We start from the raw sequence: 6,544 nt of genomic DNA, 5'->3' as shown, positions 1-6,544 counted from the left end.
CCTGCTGGCCAGTCATCAGAAGCACTTGGAAATATTTCCACAGGGGACAAAGTTGCAGTCAAGTTCAGGGGAACATTTCTAGGCAAGAGCTGCGTGTCCAGCTCTGCCACGCTTCTGCCAGAATTCTGCCATCCAAGTTCCCACCTGCTGCAAACAAACTGTCCTAATTTTGTGAATCAGTCTGGTATTTACTTCTATCGGATCTCCAGCCCCACACTGTTTCTTGTCTTTACTCATCAAGGTTTTATGATTTTCAAGCCAATCCCAAGGTAACTGATGACTTTATTATTTTGGTATAACTGATGCTGTCTCGATAATGCAATTCCTTGTGAACATTCAGCTTCTCAACTGTGTCATCCCAACAGGCTTCTTAACCTGTTTGACAATGGATGCTGAGAACATAAGGCACCTCAAATCCCTTAGAGCTTTTGAAAAGTCTGATGTTTCACATACCTTTGCCATACAGAAACATGCTCAAAATGGCAACAACGCCACTTTTGTAGGCTGGACAAAACGGCTGCCAAAGCCACTGTTCTTTTACTGTCCTTATGGTGTGCTGGGGAAAGAAATGATGCTATGGGTGAAACAGCTCTCATCACAGAGGCAGTGTCTTGCATCTTGCGTGCTTACAAAAACAAAAATACAAAAAAAGATTAAATTACAAAGTAATTATCTCCAGAGATATAATGTACCACTCTTATGCCACCATCACACACGTATAACAAGGTATTATACTGAAATTAATCCTCAGCCTGACGATCTGGAGACAATTCAGGTATGAACAAAAGAAAATAGGTAGCGTATCTTGTAATTCCAGAGCTTATGACGGAAAATAGAATTCTGTCAGAAGATTGGAATTATGTCCCCCTGAGCCCACAGCTCTTCTAGGTAATGACACACACCTCTCCATACACAAACACACACAGGCACAGAGCTCTCTACTCCTAAGAAAGAAGTTTAAAATGGCTAAGAGCGGTAATGGCAGAGGGTTGCATCCATCTTCATCGTCTTCCAGGGGCTGCAATAGTACAGAAAACTCTCTCTTGGACCCATGTTTTCTGATGGCAGGTGGGGCCATGTTAGGCAGCCTCAGATAGAGATTTCCTATTACTTGCATATGCTTGCTGTTTCGACACACTTGAACTGTCAGGTTGACATTTTACATTCTCAGCATGAACGGGGCATATGTAGGTGGGAAGTGGGCAGGCAGACAAAAACAGTGGTAAGGCTGCTAAATGCCTTTCTGAAGAACTGGATATTATCTGTACATCTGTTTGAGCTCCCCCATGCTGTACATAAACCAAAACACCCAGTGAAATATGTATTTAAGGTAAACACCGGCCAAATGTCTGTGTTGAACCAGTAGCTGCACAGATTTTAGCTGTCCTACTGTCTCTGAAGATGAAAGGACTCTCTCCCCACATCCACTCCAGCATAACTCAGTGGAAACTGCTACCCCTAGGGAAAACAGACCCCAAGCAGTTCACAGCCCAGACAAGCACTGTTCTACTGGCAAATATTGTAGTAACTTAAACCATTTCTACTCTAAAAGCCCGTGCACACTAAGAGGCTGATAATTTTCTTCAGTATACTTCCCCCCGTATGAGCAGTGCTCAATACACAGATGCACACACACATTCATGCAGATACACAGAACATAAACATTTGCACACACGCAAAGCCCAAGACTTCCAGACGTCTGTGGCCTTCACCTAACAAGTCAAAGCACCAGTTTGTACTGCTCATTTATAAACAGCTTTTCTCCTGAATGCACTGTTTCTCCTTCTAGCATAAGGGGAGGACAAGAGTATGGGGAACCCCAACCTCTCTGCTGCCTAAACATGTGGAGTTTTCCCCAAACAGAATTCATACATGACTGCCGTACTGAACCTGTTTGTGCATTCCTTATTTCCTCACGCGTGCAATGAAAGACCTTGCTAGTAGCTTGTAGCTGCAACTGGAGCTGAACTGAGTTCTACCTTAACCATAGGAAGGCCTCAAGCCTACAGAAGCATGCAGGAGAGCCAAGGCACAGTCATGAATGTTTTCTAGTTAGTGAACACATATGACAGACTTGGCTGTAGCCTCACTGTATGCCAGTTTGCCCATCTATAAAAAGGGGGCAGCACCACCACCTGTCTTAGAGTACAGAAGATTTGCTTGGGAAGTGGTCAGATGCTATGGTGTCAACATTATAACAAAAACATCTGAAAGGAAGTGAATTATTTAAAAGTACATCTCAGGTTATGCACAAAAGCCAGTAGGCTACACAAAGTTAATGTGTATCAAATCAAATGAAAAATGTTGAAAAATCAAATGAAATGTTGAAGCAGAAAATTTCTCTACCAACAACAGGAATCTGCTGAAAATAAAAGTCTATTTTCAGAACTGGGGGAATACGGGAAGACAGAAGAAAATACTGAATTCAGCAATTTCTAGTCTTTCAGTGTTTGACTTTGCCACTGCAATGAACTTCTGTCCTAATTTATTTGGCTTCAGAGAGAACTGAAAAACAACCAGATGATAAATAATCATTATTGTGGAGCACATTACTAGTGATTACAATGTTCCAATTCACCATATGCATGTTACCACTGTGACACTGTAGTGATTAGAAAAAGTGTATTATGAGTTCTAGTTAATATACTCCAGAGTTGGCCAGAGGACTTTTCGTATTTCAATCAGTGCTGTTGAGCAAAACCCATGATTCAGAGCCATGATGGAGCCAATTTCTAATTTCTCTAGGAAAAAAAAATTATATTGGCCCTTGAAAACAACTACAACAAACCATCCCAGAGGGCAAATCACCCTCACACTCACCAAATGCCCTTTGAGTAAATGGGCAGCAGCCTGCCTCCTGCAGCTCTTAATACAAAACACCTAATCCATAGGTGAGTAATCTTGAGGAGCTTTTTTCTCTCCCTCTGAATCAATGGCCTTCCTTGGAAAGCTTCACACTCCACACAGCAGAGGGAAGCTGGGAATAGTTTCTACACTGCTGGGTCCAAGTCCTGCCCCAGCAAAGCAATGCCACCCGGACGCACAGAGCTTCAGGCTGCCATTCTGGCACTTAAAGCTTCTTGCTTCTTTTTCAAGTATTGTCTCTCTGAGGCATTCCTCTGGCTTGAGTCTCAGCCAGAGACACCAAGGACCATCACCATCACCACCAAGGACCTTCCTTGATTAATATAGTTAAATTAGTTATTTAGGTTAGCGTAACATTCACTTAAAACTGAGAATTTGCAACTGGAAGTGAAACATCGGAAAATGTAATTTTCAACCAGACCTAGCAGGAAAATGTTGGTATCAGTGGAAAGGCATGGCTCCTCTGTTGTAAGGACTGCAAGACACAGCTTACTGCAGTATAAGGCAAGCATTTCAAAAGGTTATTCTGGGATTAATTCATCTTTGTAGCCCTAAAATAGTCTGTTTTGCAGTACTCTGCACAGAATTTCTGGACCTTCTTTGCAGTTAACCCCACCTATCACTGATTGCTCCGTTCACTCACATTCCATCTTCCGGGTCCAACTCTAAACTCTCTTCTCCCCCCTCTTCCCCAGGAAGCAAAAAAAGGATCCAAACTGCATACTTGAAGTGCACTAATACTCCCCAATGAAGAGGGATGGTAAACAAATATAACTGGATATGATAGACGAGGAAAACATGTTCTAACTTGGAAAGAAACTTGCGATTTATAAGGCTAGGAATGATTTTTTTTCTAGGTAGAGAGACAGTGCTGCTAGAAAAAATTGATAAGCTTTGTGACCCACAGGCCTATCCTCAGATATCCAACAGGAATGAAGAAGCAGCTGCATTTTACCCAAGTTTTATGTTTGGGTCACATCAAATTTGGCAGATTAGAAATGTGGGTGTGTCCTTGAGCACAGGATACACTGATTTCTCCCATGACTGCACTTGTTAAGCCATACTGGCCAACACGATGCCCCACGATCAACTCTACTCCCCACCTTTTAAGGAGGAAAATTCCCTTGAGGTCATACCTAAGGCAAAGTTCCTCAGAATCTTGCTACATGGTGATTAGGGTCCATAGAAGTGTTTCATGTCCTTGTACCTACCCCACAGTCCAAACTGCATCCAGAGATGGTCGAGCACACAAGCTCACCTCAACCTTTTGCATTGGATGTCCCTAAATTAACCTGCTGCTGCTTGAAGAGCATTGCAAACCTGTGTTCCAGCAGCAGGATGTCACACAGGATGTGTATCACCTCCTTGCAATCTGCCAGGCACAATCAGTCCCTGGTTTTAAGGCACAAATACAAATCTGCTCACAAGAAAACCGTGCTGCCTGCTGGTGTTCCTGCTATCCCTAGCTTTTGCTGCAGTCCTGCTCCTGGAAGCCAGTCCTCTCAACTCTGCTTGTGTAGCTCCATATGAAGGTAGCTCTTAGGCACCAAAGAAGGCTCTCTCAACTCACAGGACTGCTTTTACACTGGAATCTGTTAGAGATTGATTCCAACAGTTGCACAGACAATGACAATGTGTGGAAGGTGCAACTTTTCAGCAAGATCCAGCACAGTGTGTTTGCAAACAACTAAAAGCTGGGCATGTCAGCACAACACAAAACTGCCTGCACAACTGTGGGTTGAGTTTGATGACCAAAATCCACACTTTCAGCTCTACAGCAGATATCGAGCTCTGATCTCATTTATTCTGGGATTAATTTGGAGCAACATCTCCTGTAGCCACTGCTTTCATAGGTTAAAGCTAGTATAAAGAAACGAGAGTCAGGACCAAGGAATCAATCAGGCTTTCTCTTGTGAGCAAGAGTACTTAGCAGAAGCTTCTATTCACTGTGAGTTTGCTTATTAGCAAAAACACCCGCATGTGCTGAGACTCAGGGATGTCAGAGGACAGGCTCACTTCCTGGTATACAGTCAGCATTTCCTGGATTCAAGTTGTTCACAGGCCAAAAATAACTGCATTTCAAGTGAGCTTCTACTCTCAGCTATTGACAGCTGCCTATTTTTCCATTCACTGCAAAGTAAGATTGGACACAAGCTTTTCACAGAAAAAAAAAAGTTTATTCTTCTTTAGTTATTGAGAAGACATTTGAAGAGAAGGACATGGGCAATGGCACTGAAAATACTGCCATCGAAACCTGCGGGAAGTCAGGTGAATTTATTCTCCCAAATGTCTGACTTCACAGCCTTAGAGAAAAAAAAAACCCCAAAATCTACCCCTCAAAGCCCAAAGAAACAACAATACCAGTAAATAAAAAGCTTCATGGTTGCTTTGAAAACTGCAGTTTGCGCTTCTACCAGAAACTTCTCATGCACAGAAGACACTATGCAAGGTAAAAGGGTGAAAGCAGGCAGTGAGAGACTGTAGAGCCTATAGTTCTTGGTCTTATGTCAGCCTGCCATGTAAATGCGTTTTTCTACTTCTGATAAAGCTCCAAAATTCCACAAACTATTCTGAAGACTTCCAGCAACTGTGGTTAATTAAACACAACCGCTTACTATTTTTAAAGGTTGCTGCTTCTTGTTTTGGAAAACAATGTCAATTGTACCAGATGTCAAAGAATTTTCAAAACCACACTATATGAGATCTTTCTGTGCTGTTTAGTATTAAATTGCATGGGATGAACAGAGACTATTAGACAAACCAGCATAATTTCTGGGACCGATTCCAGCCAGTTCCACCAGACAATCAATTTTTTACTATTATTTCTCACATTAATAACACAAAATAAGACTTTGTCCAAGCAGGCAAACAAGCTACAGGTTTACTCCTACCACAATACACATGACAAAGGAGATCTTTGTGTGGAGATTTCTTAAAAAGTTACTGAGAAGCAGACAGCATTATCATGATAAATTCACTGAAGGTCTGCCCTAGGTTACAATGCAAGGTGTATTCTATGATCATCTTCACAAGCTGTTAAAGCAGGTGGGGCTGTGCTCCTTATCTCCTACCATGACTCATCCCTGATTACTCCCTCTGGGGGCCATCTCTGTTAATGGGCCATCAAGGACCCCTGCGTGACTCATAGAATTACATCATCCCATGCTGAGATGCTCCACCCAGGGGGAGGAGGCAAGCATTCCTACCTGGATATAATCCGGGGTTTGGAACACCACAAGCAGTCCTTACCTACTGTATTTCCAGAGGACAAAAACTACCATTGGACCTTCAGGTGAAGACCAGACCCTTCTATAGGATCACTGTTTCAACAGGATCACTTCATTTGGACTGCTACCACCACCCTTACAAACAGGGTGTGAGGTTGTATCCTGACTCTGTCAGTGTTCTTGTACTATTGCATTTATTTTAATTTTCCTATTAAATTATAACTCTGACTTGTGATCTCTCACTGGTTTGTTTTTGAACTAGTACAAGGTGGAATGGAGAAGGACACTTGGGTCAGGAACACTGACCCAAAAACCAACCAACTAACCAACCCAAAACCACCAACCATATAAAATACATCACTTTGGGTTATTTGGGGATCAGTCAGTAACTTCTAAGGTTAAATAAAAATTGCATGTATATATTACTGTTGGAACCCTGGATTCTGAGAATT

This window comes from Corvus cornix, chromosome 1 (genome assembly GCF_000738735.6).
Source record: "Corvus cornix cornix isolate S_Up_H32 chromosome 1, ASM73873v5, whole genome shotgun sequence".
In the NCBI taxonomy this organism is placed as follows: domain Eukaryota; kingdom Metazoa; phylum Chordata; class Aves; order Passeriformes; family Corvidae; genus Corvus; species Corvus cornix.
Note: the sequence above shows the minus strand (reverse complement) of the source record.